Genomic DNA, 15,993 nt, shown 5'->3' on the forward strand with positions numbered 1-15,993 from the left:
GTCACGCACCATAATGCCCATTACACATAAATCCACACACTGTGATGCCCATTACACATTATGCCACACACTGTGATGCCCATTAAATATTATATAGCAAACCATGATGACAATTACATATTTGACACATAAGTGCTGCTTACCTAAATGCTCATTGCTAGTGGGTTCATGCTTGATGTTAGGGGCTTCATACTCGATGCAAAGGGGGAATACATAATCGTTGCCATGGGGGAGTGAATTGCTTGTTTCCAAGGGGGAGTGAAATGCTGCCGCTTCTTGTAAGACAGCCGCACACACTTTAAAGCCGTGACAGCCAGACAAAGAAAGCAGTGGGCTGCCCAGCTGTATACTCAAAGCCGGTCCGCAGCTGTATACTTAAAGCCGGTCTACGGCTATTTTGAACTCTCCCGCTTGACCGGTCAATCAGGAGCAGCAGTGGTGGCACCTGAATTGGCTGCCGGACTATGAGCTCCGATTGCCTTGAGGCACAGCGGGAGAGTTCAAAATAGCTGCGGACATGCTTTGAGTATTCAGCCAGGTAGTACACCACTCTCTGCATGGCTGTCACGGCTTTAAATTGCTTAATGGTTGGGACAGCCCTTTGTAGATAGGCGGTCTAATAGGAGGTCGGATGCACCCCTGGATCCAGGACCGGCGGAACCCGCTCAGCAAGGAATGCAAAGCAGGTAGGCGCCGACCAGTAGAGGCGCTTTCCCTGCTATGCACCCTGCCAGCTGTCGATGCCTGTCACACGGCGGCATGTCAGACAGAATCTGAAGTTGATGCACTCACCCGCGCCTCCGATGTCCTGCACGAGTGTCGGGCAGAGGAATGTGATCTGCAGAGGATGGCTCCTGAGTACTTCTTTACTGCAGGACTGCCAGGAGCCACTAGATGCCCCCATGAGATCCCACTGTGGAGCTCTGCCCATGCACTTTTCAGTGGTGAGAGAGATTGCCCGGGAGTCGGAACACTACAGAGGAGGAGCTGTCTGCATGGCTGAGTGAGTTTGTTCTTATGTCTGTCTGTCTGTCTGTCTCTCTATCTATCTATCTCTGCCTGCCTCTCTCTCTCTCTGTGTCTATATCTCTCTCTCTCATCTATACCTGCCTCTCTCTCTATAATATATTTGTGCCTGCCTCTCTCTCTCTCTCTCTCTCTCTCTCTCTCTCTCTATATATATAATCTATCTCTGCCTTTCTCTCTCTCTATCTCTGCCTGCCTCACTCTCTCTCTCTATATATAATCTATCTCTGCCTCTCTCTCTCTCTATCTCTGCCTGCCTCACTCTCTCTCTCTATATATAATCTATCTCTGCCTCTCTCTCTATCTATCTCTGCCTGTCTGTCTCTCTCTCTCTCTCTCTCTCTCGCTCTCTCTCTGCCTACATCTATCTCTGTCTGTCTGTAATAGGATGCTGCTAAGATTTGTCATCTTGAAGTGCCACCTGTGCCGGGTATGGATCATGGCACCAAGTGCAGTCAGTGTGGCTAAGGTGCCATGTGCCTGGGGTTCAAAGCAATCAGGGTAGTCATGGCACCATGTGCACTGGGGCTAATCAGTCAGTGCTCGGGACATGGGTCACTCTGGACTTGTGTGGAGTAACGTAGCGCTAGTGGGCGGTGGGGGTCAGCGGCGGCAGCAAAGCTTGAAAAGCCAAATTAAAACACCTAGTGGCCTCTGATTGGTTGAGCTCTGGACATGTCGACCTTGCCCATGCCGACCTAATGCTTGTGTCAGCCTAATATCCTGTTGACCTAGACCCATGTCGACCTTGCTGCCTGTCAACCTAGTGGTATCGACCTAATGCATGTCGACCTAGCTGCAGTGTTCCCTCTAAGCTGTGCGCACGTGCGCGCGCACACAACTCGACGAGCGTGCGCACAGACATTACAACTGAGCGCACAAAGCAGCAGTGGTCCCTTTTTGCAGTTGTGGACTCAATTAACTACATCATGTGCTGTGTTTTGAATGTTTAAATGTTTAATATAATTTTGAAGTAAAGTTAACACAAATGCTGAACGTCATTTTCCAGTTATATATAAGTGACGCACAAAAATTTTAATTTCCTTCCAAAGTTGCACAGCCAACATCTTTTACCGCACACAGCCTTCGTAAAATTAGAGGGAACATTGCCTAGCTGGTGTAGACCTAACAACCCACACCCCTAATTAACAGCAGCAGCTCCATTCAGCCTTTTATACTGCATGTAGTGGTCATTGGCCAGGCTGTGTGGAAGACATTTTTACAGGCAATTGGAAACCCCCTGCATTTGCCTGTCACTCATGTCACTACATCACTCTTAACTGAATTGACCCCATAAAGAATGTGTGTGTGATGCTGTTTTTAAAAATAACATCACTTAATATCCTTTGTAGACCCTTGGTACACGTGGATGGATTTGCACCTCTATGAATAGTTACCAAGCACTCGTGTGGAACACTCCTTTTTTCTTACTTTTTAATGATACATTTATTCTAGTCAGATGTTCTATGTAACATTATGATTTAGGGACATTTCTTTTCTTAAATAAACTGATATTGTTTTTCTATTATGACCTGTATAAATTATAATAATAAATATTACTATACTGCTGTTGGAGGAATTACATTGTTACCCATTATATAGAGAGTTTCCCTTTGCAATACTCATGTTATGGTTGATTTAACTCGGAAAACCAGCATATATAAGCCACCCATGATAATAATTATGTCAACTATTCTGCCTCCAAGAAACGGAAGTAAATAGATGCTTGCAGGATATTATGTTTCATAATCTGTCCGCCCTTGTGCGACACACAGGACATGTTCTGTACACGAGTGACATCTGGTGGCCAACCCTCTAATTACACCCGAGCCGCCCTTGTATTTTTGTTTGGGCCGTACCATTAGGCGTGTGGGTGACCGCAACAGTTTCTGTAAAACTTTTAAATTGTTACCAGCGTGTTTTGTAATAAAATTAAATGCATTGTTTTATTTATAGTAATTCTTAAATATGGTTTCAAAGAATCCCATTTGTAGTGTCCAGGCGTTGGATGTGGGGCTTGAGAGGTAATAAGTGACCCCCGCCGTAGTGTGCGCGCTGGGGAGACTGTCACACTGCAAGCTGCAGCCTCTGTACGGAGTAAGTAACACAACTTTGTGAAGTTGTAGAGAGCTGCCCGGGTAGTCACTGCATACCGTGCTGCAGTGGGAGTAGGGTGTTTGTGAGAGTAGGGTGTTTGTGAGATCCTGTGCCCCCCTGCGTGTGGGACTGTGCTCAGGACACAGCGTTTGTTTTGGTCTTGTCTGCATCCACTAGTGTACTGTAGCTGCTCTGCTAAGGTCCCTGGGATAATTGTGTCATTGTATATACTTATACCACGATCACACCCTTGAGGTTGCATTTTCGCACAACTATGTATTGTGCAACTGATGTTATGTAACTTGATTACATTGTCTATATGAATATAGTGTAAATGATTATGGCTATTCAAGCAACCCCCCCCTTTATTGTATAGTTGTTTTAGAATGCAATATACCATTATAATATAATGCGTTTGTGTCTATGTACACATATATACACGTGTGCATACCTCCCAACTGTCCTGCGCACCGCAGGAATGTCTGCCCGGGGCCATCATTGTCCCACATGGGGGGGGGGGGGGGGGGGCGGCAGTTGGGAGTCTATTGCGCACAGCGTCTATTCAGCGTCGCAGAGCAGCGGAAAACGGCGGCCTGAGGATGCGTCATCCCACGAGGCTATGCCCCCTTTTCGGGAGCGTGCGCAGCTTTGCCGCGTGGGAGTCCCGCCCTTATATATTTATATGCAGATGCTTTTAAATTAATGAAACTGTTCTATATTTATTGAATTAATGTATATTTGCTGCTAGGTACCAGCCTGTTTTATATTCGTTGTATTAATGATTTGATGTATATTATTGGTAATGTGATGTTTTTGATGAATTGTAAATGCTTGCCGGCGTTCTTTGTAATTGATGAGATAATGACGGCACCTGTGAAAAAATAGGGTATTTAAACTTGATACGTACCTGGGTTAACCACACCCCCTGACGAAGACCGTAGTCGAAACGCGTTGGGCGTGGCTTGTTCTTGATGACGGAGTGACGTTCTTTCTTCCACTGGTGGTCCTGTTATTCCTGTTCATCTGCGGCGAGGCTCCGGCGTCTTGGTCTAGAGATCCTCTAGTCTACAGCTGAGCAGCGGCGTCTTGTGCTATCAGAGAGGGCTACGGTGACTGTGTGTCCTACCAGGCTGGCAAGCATAATCTTTTAAACCTCAATGTACGTGAGCCTTATGTGTGCAGTAAAATTGTCTTGAATATATGCTTATTGGTGCGTCTCTTCTTTGACTTTTTTTGTGTATATATATATATATATATTTCTCTTTCAATGGTCCTGGTGACACAGCTCAACACTGGGATGTAGGAGGGTCCGAAGGAGCCAGGCACCTATCCTAAAGCTTTAGAGGGTAGGCTCCTCCCCTACTGCATCCCTGGACTCTCCAGTTCGTGTTAGGTGCCCACTGGAGTGGGTGCTATTCTAAAGGGCTGCAGGAGCAGCCGAAGAATTAGAGTAGTTAGGGGATTTTTATTGTTTTATTAACTTTTACCCTAGCTAGGTAGGCACAGTGTGAGGATTCTCATAGTGAATCCTCACACTGCTAGCGCAGCAGGAGCTGACAGAAGCGCGTCCTGTCAGCTCACTGTGCACAGGGGAGACACTGTCTGGTCTCCCTGTGCAGCGCTTATAGCCTTTTCTAAAAGGCTGCCTGGGCTCCGGAGTATCCTGAAACCGGCTCCACATTTAGGTGGGGATCATGGGGGACAGGCGCTCCGTGATGGCGGCGGCCATTTTATGCGGAGCTTACACGCTGAGCTCCTAGATGAGAGGACAGCAGCGTTGTGACAGGCATGTTCCAAGTGATCCCCAGTTGAGGGGGAGACACTGGAACTAGGAAATCCTACCTGAGGAGCGGCTGGCTGGGGGTGGTTGGCGCCAAAAGGTCACGGACCCCGCAGCAGCAGGGACCTGTGGTCTCTTCCTTCACTCTGACTTTGGCGCCTTTCAGAACGCTTGCAGCGGAGCTGAGCTGGCTTACTGATCCTGGCAGAGTGACTTGGATTTCCTGGGCATCGCTTCCCCGCAGTTGAAACCAACAGACAGATAAGTGATTGGGTGCATTGCCTCTGTATAAACGCTTGTACATTGTTTGCACTGTGTATACTGATATATATACATTTATCACTTGCATCATGTCTGAGCATCAGGCTGTGGTTTTGGGGGAGGGAGCCCTTAGTGCACTGAGCGCGTGCAATGTTTGCACACAAAAGTTTGTCCCTGAGCAGATGGCCAAGGGGGGCTTATGTATTACTTGCGCTGATGTGAGACCCATGGGCAGTGAACCCCATAGGGCAGAGCAGATGGAACCTGCGTGGGCCAGGGCCCTAGGCAGGTCAGTTAACGCTTTGGTGCAGCTTTTGGACAGGCAGAGTGATGGGCTGGTAGAATCACAGAGACCTATGCCATCATCTCAGCAGTCGTCTGGCTCCTTGCCTCTTACCCAGGCAGATCCTGCGCTGATTCAGGTGATGCAGGATACTGCTAAAGGGATCAACAGGTTCAGTGAAATGCTGGACAAAATGGATGATGTGGCAGGGACCCCTAGAAGGTCTTATGCTTTAACTACTGTGGTAGATGAGGAGGAAGGAGAGTATACTGACATCCCCTGGGATCAGGGTGATGATGTGGAAGAGAACTCTGCTGCTGGTATAGAGGATCTCATTGTAGCTGTGAAGCAGGCTTTAAAGCTGTCTGTGGAGGATAAGACTCCTGTTAAAGGTGTTTTTAAGCGACAGCGGAAGGAGGCTGTTACTTTTCCTTCAGATGAGGGGTTACAGGAATTGTTAGAAGGGGCTTGGAAAACTCCTGATAAGAGGCTACAGATGCCTAAGCGATTCCTTAGTCTGTACCCCATGCCAGAGTCTCATGCGGAGCTCTGGGAAAAGGTCCCAGTTGTGGACGCTTCAGTGGCACGTTTGTCCAAGGCTACTGTATTACCAGTACAGGGCGGTGCAGCTTTCAAAGATTCTGTGGATAAAAAGCTGGAGGGTAACCTCAAGGCTATCTTTGAAGGGGTGGGGTTTACCTTACGGCCCCTTATTGCTTCAGCCTGGGTCTCTAAGGCCATGATAGAGTGGGCTGGTGAATTATGCACCATGCTGCAGGCTGACCCTGGTGCGTTACTGCTTGCAGAAAAGATTAAGGCAGCTGCAGAATATGCAGTGGAAGCAGAGGAGGAAGCTATTAAAATGGCAACCAGAGTGTCCACAGTCTCCATTAATGCCAGGAGAGTGCTTTGGCTTAAAGCCTGGGAAGCAGACAATGAGTCCAAGAAGGCTCTGGAAACATTAGCCTTCAAAGGAAAGGTACTTTTTGGTACCGAATTAGAGGAGATTATAAAGCAGGCCACGGGCGGCAAAAGTACATTCCTGCCGGCCTCCTCAGCAAAGCAGACATCCAGATTTTCTGCTTTTAAGCCGTCCTTTCGGCCCTCCCCTAGAGGTGGTGCGTCCTTTCGAGGACAGTCTTTCAGGGGAAGGTTTCAGTCCTCTAGAGGCAAGACACAAAAGTCAAAATTTGGCTCTTTTCACAAGAAGCCTGCCACAAAGGGAGAGGATAAACCCTCTGCATGACTGTCAGGGGCTTCGCCCGACAGTGACAAAAGTGGGGGGGCGTCTCACACTCTTCAGGGACGCTTGGGCTTCTCTAGGCCAGGATGCCTGGGTGTTAGATATTATAACACAGGGTTACAAAATCCCTTGCAGAGGGCCGCCTCCGAAGAGGTTCATCCCCACATCCTTACCAAAGGAGGCACGGCTTCGTACAGCTCTTGTGAGAGCAGCTCACTCCCTTTTGGAAAAAGGGGTGGTTACACCAGTCCCCAGGGCAGAGTGGAAGAAAGGCTTTTACTCCACGCTGTTCCTGGTGCCCAAACCAGACGGGTCTTTCAGACCAATACTAAATTTGAAGTCCCTAAATGTTCATTTATGGGTAGACCATTTCAAAATGGAGTCCCTACGGTCAGTACTCCTGAGTTTGGACCAGGGAGAATTTTTGGCGTCCATGGATGTCCAGGACGCATATTTGCACGTTCCTATACACCCGGAGCATCAGACCTTGTTGAGGTTTGCCATAGGAGACCTGCATTTACAATTCCGGGCGTTACCCTTTGGGCTAGCAACCGCGCCAAGGGTATTCACAAAGATAATGTCAGTAATGGCGGCGGTGCTGAGGCTCAGGGGAATCACAGTAATACCCTATTTGGACGATCTCCTGTTCAAAGCAGAGTCAGCAGCCATGCTGCAGAGTCACTTGGCAGAGGCCATCAGTTTTTTGCAGGCTCACGGCTGGATTTTAAATTTGCAAAAATCTCAGTTGGTACCGTCACAAAGGCTCCAATTCTTGGGAGTCATACTGGACACCCATCTTCATCGGGTATTCCTCCCGGAGGTAAAGGCCAGGGATCTGGTCACCCTAGTCCAGGAGATTCTCAGGGCTCAGAGCATTTCAGTATGGAGGTGCCTCAAGCTCCTGGGGAAGATGGTGGCGTCATTCGAGACGCTTCAATTTGCCAGGTTCCACTCTCGGAGGTTCCAATGGAACATTTTGTCAGCCTGGTCAGGAAACACTTTGACCATGAAATCCGAGATGATAGTGCTGTCTTCGGACACCCGAGAATCCTTGAAATGGTGGACAGAGGTAGATTCCCTTCAGTGGGGTCGGTCATTACAGACCTGGGACTGGTTGATAGTAACTACCGACGCCAGTCTCAGGGGCTGGGGGGCAATAGTCCTGGATCTCAGGCTTCAGGGCCTGTGGACGGCAGAGGAATCAGCGTTACCAATCAACATCTTGGAGCTGAGAGCTGTCTGGAAAGTGATTTCCTTGGCGGGAGACAGGTTACAGAACCTCCCTTTGAGGATTCAGACCGACAATGCCACAGCTGTGGCGTATCTGAATCACCAGGGAGGTACACGCAGCAGATTGGCCATGTGGGAGGTGTCCAGAATCTTCCTATGGGCGGAACAGAATGTTCCAGCTGTATCGGCTATATTCATTCCAGGAATAGAGAATATAGAAGCCGACTTCCTGAGCAGGGAGGAGCTCAAGGAAGGGGAATGGAGCTTACACCCTCAGGTGTTTCACCAAATCACTTCGATGTGGGGAACTCCGGATGTGGACCTGATGGCATCCAGGGTCAACCGTCAAGTGCCCAGGTTCTATGCCAGAACAAGGGATCCACTAGCGGAGGCAGTGGATGCCATGACTATTCACTGGCAGGGAGATCTCCTTTATGCATTCCCACCAGTACCAATGTTACCGAGACTTCTGAAGAAAATACAGGGGCAGAAGGTTCCAGTGATCTTAGTGGCCCCAGATTGGCCAAGGAGGTCCTGGTACTCGAGGCTTCAGAGGTTGTCTGTGGACTCATGGCGTCTACCTCTGAGACCAGACCTTCTAAGACAAGGCCCATTCAATCACCTGGATTCAGATCGATTGATTTTGACGGCCTGGCTATTGAAACCACCATTTTGAAAAGAAAAGGGTTTTCTGAGGCAGTAGTAAAGACGATGATAAAAGCCAGAAAAGCTGTATCTTCGGCAAATTATTATAGAGTCTGGAAGACTTACATTCGATGGTGTGAGAGAAGAAAGGCTCATACATCTCATTTTAAGCTATCAAGAATGATGGAATTCTTACAAGATGGTTTTTCATCGGGCCTAAGCCTTCAGTCACTGAAGGTGCAGATTTCGGCCTTGTCCATCTATTTCCAGAAAAAGATAGCCATTTTGCCGGAAATTCAAACCTTTTTACAAGGAGTATCCAGGTTGAAACCTCCATACAAGCAACCAGTAGCACCTTGGGATCTATCACTGGTTTTGGAGTGCCTTCAAAAGGCACCTTTTGAACCTTTAAGGTCGGCTGACTTTAAGTTTCTCACGTGGAAGCTAGTGTTTTTGTTAGCAGTAGCATCTGCTAAAAGAGTTTCAGAATTGGGAGCTTTGTCATGTAAATCTCCCTTCTTAATTTTTCATGATGACAGGGCTGTTTTAAGAACAGTGCCTCAGTTTTTACCGAAGGTGGTATCTACCTTCCATTTAAATCAGGAGATAGTTCTACCTGTGTTTCAACCCCCAGAGGGTTCTAAGAAAAGGGACAAGTTGAGAACTTTGGATGTTGTGCGTGCCTTACGCATATATGTGGACAGAGTGAAGAGTGTCAGGAAGACTGACACATTGTTGGTATTGTATGACGTACACAAAATTGGTTGGCCTGCATCTAAGCAGACTATTGCTAGGTGGTTGCGGTCTGTGATAGCCTTTGCATACACCAAAGTGGGTAGACCAGTACCGGCCAAAATAAATGCGCATACCACCAGGTCAGTTGCCACCTCTTGGGCGGTTCGACATGGGGCCACAGCTGAGCAGGTTTGCAGAGCTGCCACTTGGTCATCTGTTCACACATTTGCCAAATTCTATAGATTCCATGAGTTCGCGTTGGAGGACGCATCATTCGGGCGAGCAGTGCTGAGAGCTGCAGACCTGAGCGTACCCTCCCAAAGGACCGGCTCTGGAACGTCCCAGTGTTGAGCTGTGTCACCAGGACCATTGAAAGAGAAAAAGGGATTTTTGTAAGAACTTACCGTTCGAATCCCTTTCTCTGATATGGTCCTGGTGACACAGCGATCCCTCCCTTACGCTCAGTAAGTATGCCAGAAGTTTCATGATGTTCATGTTAAAATGGTTAAAAGTTAACAGTTTTCTGTTATAAAATGTGCATATAATATGTGCAGGCGTTTGTACTGAGTTAATGTATTCCAGTGGCTTTGAAAGTTTGAACTGAAGAGTCCAGGGATGCAGTAGGGGAGGAGCCTACCCTCTAAAGCTTTAGGATAGGTGCCTGGCTTCTTCGGACCCTCCTACATCCCAGTGTTGAGCTGTGTCACCAGGACCATATCAGAGAAAGGGATTCGAACGGTAAGTTCTTACAAAAATCCCTTTATATATATATATATATATATATATATATATATATATATATATACTGTGTATATATATATATATATATATATTTTATATAAAGCGTGCATCAGTCCGGCACTCTGGCATACCTCCCAACTTTGAGGAGGGAGGAGAAGGGTCATTGGTGCCGGCCCTAAGTGGAACGTGGGAAAGTCCTAAAAAAAAAAACAGGACATTCCCACGGAAAGCGGGACAGTTGGGAGGTATGCTCTGGACGATATAGCGAGGTGCCCTCCTAACAGGTATGCACATTAGACTACTACTCCATGCAGTGTGGTTGCAGGAAGAAATGAGACGGCACCCTTCAGACTTGATTAAATAAATCTGTGTATTTCAAATAATATAAGTGACAATCATAGTTGTCAACAGTTTCGGGGTCTGCCCCTCTTCGTAAGGACGACTGACAGCAATATGTGCCAAAAGCATGAACAAACAGACGGGCGTGAACAAACACTAACTATGATTGTCACTTATATTATTTGAAATACACAGATTTATTTTCACCAAGTCTGAAGAGTGCCTTCACACTGCATGTGTATGTATGTGTATATACACTAAACATCGGCACTCACCTTTCCTAGTTTTGGGGTGCCCTATGGCTTGTGACCACATTGTTCAAACAGACATTGTAGGGGCTCTGCACACACTAAATTAACTGATAATAAATAGTGGAGATTTGGTTCATGAATTTATCAATGCATTTAAGCCTGCAGCCCCCTTCACGGGACCCCACTTTTTTGCAGGTCCTAACACTATCGCTGAAAGGCACAGATGATTTTGATATTAGTCCTCCAATTGGAGTTTAAGCATAGTAGTGCTTGAAGTGAAACTTACTCACAGAGTCCTTAAGATGTTCATTGTGATATATCACTGAGTGACAGGAGTACAGATGCGGGTTCCGGTGTCCGCAATTCCTCCGCTTTTAAACATATGCCATAGGGCACCCCAAAACTAGGAAAGGTGAGTGCCGATGTTTAGTGTATATATTGTTTATTAGATTAATTTTTTTAATTAGTCTTATTGTGGTCACATTCTCTCATGCACCCTGCTTTAACTAAGATTCCATAGCTTATGTTAACCATTTCCCTAGATCAGTGATTTTCAACCTTTTTACCTTGCGGCACACTAAATAAGATTTTTAAAATGCCAAGGCACACCATGAGATCCCCACAGGGCAAAACACATCGGCCCCTACAGGGAAAAAAACAAACCTATTGGCCCCCATATAAAAAGCAATCTCCCTGCTCCCCACAGGTAACAAAAATGAAATACATTGGCCCTTTACATGAAAAGAAGAGACCAGTAAAAAACAGTTGAACTGGTGGTGGCTGTAAACTGGTTTGGGCATCTCTAGATCTGGGGGCACACTTGAGAACAGCTCAAGGCACACTACTGTGCCACGGCACAGTGGTTGAAAAACACTGCTCTAGATGATTAGTGACAGGTGTGTCGGTAACTGCTCACATATAAAAGCATAGTGTGCTATGAGCTCTAGACCAGATAACATGCCTGGAATCAAACATTGATGTGATAGCTTTGTGTATTGTAGCCATTTTCAGAAAAGTGGGGTCCCGTGAAGGGGGCTGCAGGCTTAAATGCATTGATCAATTCATGAACCAAATCTTTATTATCAGTTAATTTAGTGTGTGCAGAGCCCCTACAATGCTACAATGTCTATGTATGTGTGTGTATATGTGTATATATATATATATATATATATATATATATATATATATATATATATATATATATATATATATATATATATATAATATGTCCAGTCCGCATACTTACGTTCGGTATTTCGGCAGTCAGGATTCTGGTGCCAGCATCCTAATTGTTGTTAAGAAGATTTTGGTTCCGGTCTCCTGGTGGTAGTTGGTTTGCTTCCATTAGTATAGTGAACGCCAGCATCCTACACACATCCCATGTAATACACCAGTGGTTTCCAAACTTTCTTGAATCATGGTGCCCTAGAGTATCATCAATTTTTTTTAATGCCCAAAAATATTAAACAAAGTAAATTATGTTTATATTTCATCCTGGGGGTCAGTTTACTTCTGTTTGTCCATATTTTATCAGATTTGGAAGCTACAAGTACTTGTTTTACCTATTACATCGACCATAAATTTGAATTGGAACTGGACTACTAACCCAGTGAACTCCTGCAAGTGTTTTGCCAAGGCATCTAGGGGGTGATTCAGGTTTCATTTTTCTTTCCCGAATTTGGACCAGGGACCGATGTGGGTCTGCGCAGCGTATGGGAAAAAATATGCATGTGCAGACCCACTGTGTGAACTCCTTTTGGTGAGTATCACACACGCCAAAGCACAGAGAGGGGTGGGTAGTGGCGGATAGTGGACTGTTGCGTGGGAACACCCAGTGTTTCCTGGGTGTGCCCACAAAAATGGTGTGTGTACCCAGAAAACCGCTGGGCATCCCCATGTGAACACAGGCATGTCGAAGCCTGCTGGGGGCGGGTAGCTTACAGCACATGACGTTAGCGCCTGCCCCGAATTCGACCATATCCGTTGCAAACAAAAGACAGTCCTGACTGACTTTTATTTGCAGATGGGTATAAAATTATTCAATGGTCGTGACTATTGAAAGAGTTTTCACCTGTACAACTGCATGCAAATTGATGTGTAAACGTACAATTAATGGTGCAAAGATATAGTAGGCAGTGCAGGCAATGTCCGCCGGGTTACCACTGTGCAGGAAAGTAGACAAGTCCTTTAGGAGAAAATGCGTTTTGCTGCCCTGAGCACAGCAAAACGCGGTTGCTTGCAGGCAATGTCTGCCCTCCTAAAGGACTTGTCTATTTTCCTGCACAGTGGTAACTCGGCGGACATTGTCTGCAAGCACTGCCTACCATATCTTTGCACCATTAATTGGCTGGTCCCTGTACGACGGAACATACGGCGGCAGCCACTCCACATCATCTGGGCTGTCTCCGGCCGATGTGTGGCTCACATACACCACCTGACTCCCAGCCAGGGCTGCCGAGAGGGGGGGGGGGTACTAATTACCTGGGCCCAGGCTTGCTGGAGGGGCCCGGCAGGGGCCCTAGTCTGACACCCCCCTTCCCCCTCCGTCTCTTCTGGGCAGCAGCAGCACACACCTCTACAGCATGTGCACTGCTGACAGCAGGCTCAGCATGAGCATCTCACTGACAGCATATGAGCTCATGCTGAGCCTGCTGTCAGCACAGCACAGGCTGTATGTGTGTGCTGCTGCTGCTGAGGGGAGGGGGGCAATAACACCCCTCCCCCCTCGACTTTAGAGTGTTTTTTTCACCCCCTCTAAACATTTTAGGGCGTGGCCTAACCGTGGGAGGCGGCCACGCCTACCGTAATTAGGCCCCAACCCTAAAATTTTACCCGGGCCCGGTATTCCTCTCGACTGCCCTGCTCCCGGCACGCATTACGCGGTGGTGAGCGGGACTGCGCTGCCTGTGGAAACTGTGGCAGACATAGCCAGCGGTGAATATATGCCCTTACCATCGGCATATGCTTAAAAGCGGAGGAATTGCGGACACCGGAACCTGCATCTGTACTCCTGCCACTCAGTGATATATCACCAGGAACATCTTAAGGACTCTGTATGCACTGGTAAATAAAGCATATGGTGGAACGCCTACCACAAGTAAGCAATTGTGGGTAAGTCTTTCAGAGGGGGAGAAACCAAAGGACCACTGTAAACCGGAAGAGTTACCGTACTTCAGTAGCTCCTTCCAAATCTGCAATTTCCTGACGAAGCCTGTTCACAGGTGAAACGCGCTGAGACGCAGAAAGACATTGACCCCCTGGCTGAGCAAACTATACAGCAAAACACAGCAGGAGGAATAGTCTGCCGGCAGACCTGTTCGATACTTGGAAAGAGCTACTGAAGTACGGTAACTCTTCCGGTTTACAGTGGTCCTTTCTTTTCTCCCCCTCTGAAAGACTTACCCACAGCGCATACCTGGACTTATAAGACCTTATTTTGGTCCACCATATATGTGTATATTTTTATATGTTATATGTGTGTGTCCTGTCCACGTGTACCGGTATTAGCGATATCTACTTAGTATTATATATCAGTACGTTATTTTATATAGCCTTTATAAATAATAAAAATAAATATGTTTTTTACATCTAGAATTGTGTCAGAATACATTTCTTAGCGGTGGAGTTATGCGCAAAAGTATCCCTCTTGTTCTTTTTATCGGTACTTATGTAATATCTGGGCTCCCGTTTTTCTTATGAGACCGCGTCCCCTTGCGGGGCTCGCTGCGCTCGCCACGCTTCGGGCACGGTGGCTCGCTGCGCTCGCCACACTATATAAAATCAACTCCATGCGTAGTTGGATAGTAGGGGTATGAAAAAATGGGGTGCATTAAACATGGGAGCCCAGATAATACATAAGTACCTTTTTATCATTAGACAAGTGTAGGTTATGTATTTGGAAACAGAGCAATCCAGCTTTTGGCTAGCAAGCTGAAAGGTAGAATAGCCAAGGAAAAGATCCATAACATAGGAAGGAAGGTCTCGGACCCAGTTGATAGCTAATGTGTTTTCAGCATATTACACTCATCTGTATAACCTTAAAAATGACCCTTCTACAGACCAACCTAGGGTGGGAGCAATTGAAGAATTTCTCCATGATCTGCAGCTGGCTAGGTTGTCTGCCGAGGCCTTTCTGTCACTCAACACGCCTTGGACCTTAGATGGACCTTTAGCAATAGTCTCCATACCTCAGGATAAAGCTCCTGGCCCTGACAGATACCCCACTAACTTTTATAAAACATTTAATGAGTAATTAGCCAGAGTGCTTTTATCTATATTCAATAAGGCATCTGAATTGCATTATATTCAATAAGGCATCTGAATTGCATTATTTCCCTAAAGAAATGCTTGAAGCGCAGATATTATTAAAATTATAGGCCTGCTCCCAAAGACTTTGTATAATAAAATTGATAGGATATGATTAACTATGTTGTGAAGGGCTCAAAGCCTAAGGTAGCCAATAATATTTTGGTGAGGGCTAAAGCAGAGGGGGTGTTGCATTTACGGATATAGAACAGTATCCTCTCTCTTGTCTCATTAGCCAGGCAAGGGAATGCTTTGTGCAGGACTCCCTGAAGTCCTGGGATCAAATTGAGAGGGGGGTACCGTAGCTTCCAATTTGGTCTAATTGACTTACTCTGGATGCCACCTGCTTCCATCTGCTCACAGAATGCATTGAATACAGCAGTGAAAGCCACGGTAAGAGCCTGGCACGATATTGTCTCCCGCAGCTCCCCATGTAGCTCTGCCATCCTCTCTTCTGTCTCTACGTTCAATGATGTCATTGACCCTAATTTGTGGTTGGGTAATTGGATATGCAGGGGATTGGTTACTTTAGGTGACTTGTTTGTTGAGGAACCATTAGCCCCTTTTTCCTACCTACAGGACACATTTGATATGCCAAGGGGAGACGTCTTTAAATATTTACAAGTGAGAAATTGGCTTTCAAGTTCTCTCCCCTCTTCGGGGATGAAACCTCTTATTGCCCCTCTTATCCGAAATATACTCTGCACCCCGAACCATAAGGGTGGGATTTCCCGGCACCGGCGTCACTCCGCCATTAGCATGGGAATGCCCATGAAATGCTGGGCATTCCCATGGGTGCGTCTCATGTCCTCCACCCCACGTCCCTCACCCACACTGCTCCATGCGAACGGGCCAGAAACTATGCAAGTTGCCACATCCATTCGCACACAGAGCCTGCACGTGTGTATACATGAAAATTGTTCTTCATATAGGTGGAAACACCGAAACATTGGACTAAGAACCGAGAGGCCATAGAGGTGCATTACATTTTAGTCCTTGTGTAGACAAGCTGTTTCTACGGGATATTAAATGTATAAATAAATGTTCTTTCTATTCA

General features: G+C 46.6%; 1 protein-coding gene across 3 annotated transcripts in view; it reads left to right on the forward strand.

Annotated features, from left to right (window-relative positions):
* Positions 1-3,002: 3,002 nt before the first annotated feature.
* The window catches only part of LOC146059653 (uncharacterized), a 108,923-nt gene continuing 95,932 nt past the window's right edge, over positions 3,003-15,993 (forward strand). Inside the window, exon 1 of one of the 3 annotated variants that reach the window (XM_083172068.1) lies at positions 3,003-3,123. The gene's annotated coding sequence lies outside the window, so the exon portion shown is untranslated. Of the gene's footprint in view, positions 3,124-3,164; positions 3,200-3,227; positions 3,247-15,993 lie in introns of those variants that run through there. The other 2 variants (XM_083172077.1, XM_083172085.1) reach the window with 2 other exon arrangements.

The sequence above is a fragment of the Crinia signifera genome, chromosome 1 (assembly GCF_055691185.1).
Source record: "Crinia signifera chromosome 1, ASM5569118v1, whole genome shotgun sequence".
NCBI classification, from domain to species: Eukaryota; Metazoa; Chordata; class Amphibia; order Anura; family Myobatrachidae; genus Crinia; species Crinia signifera.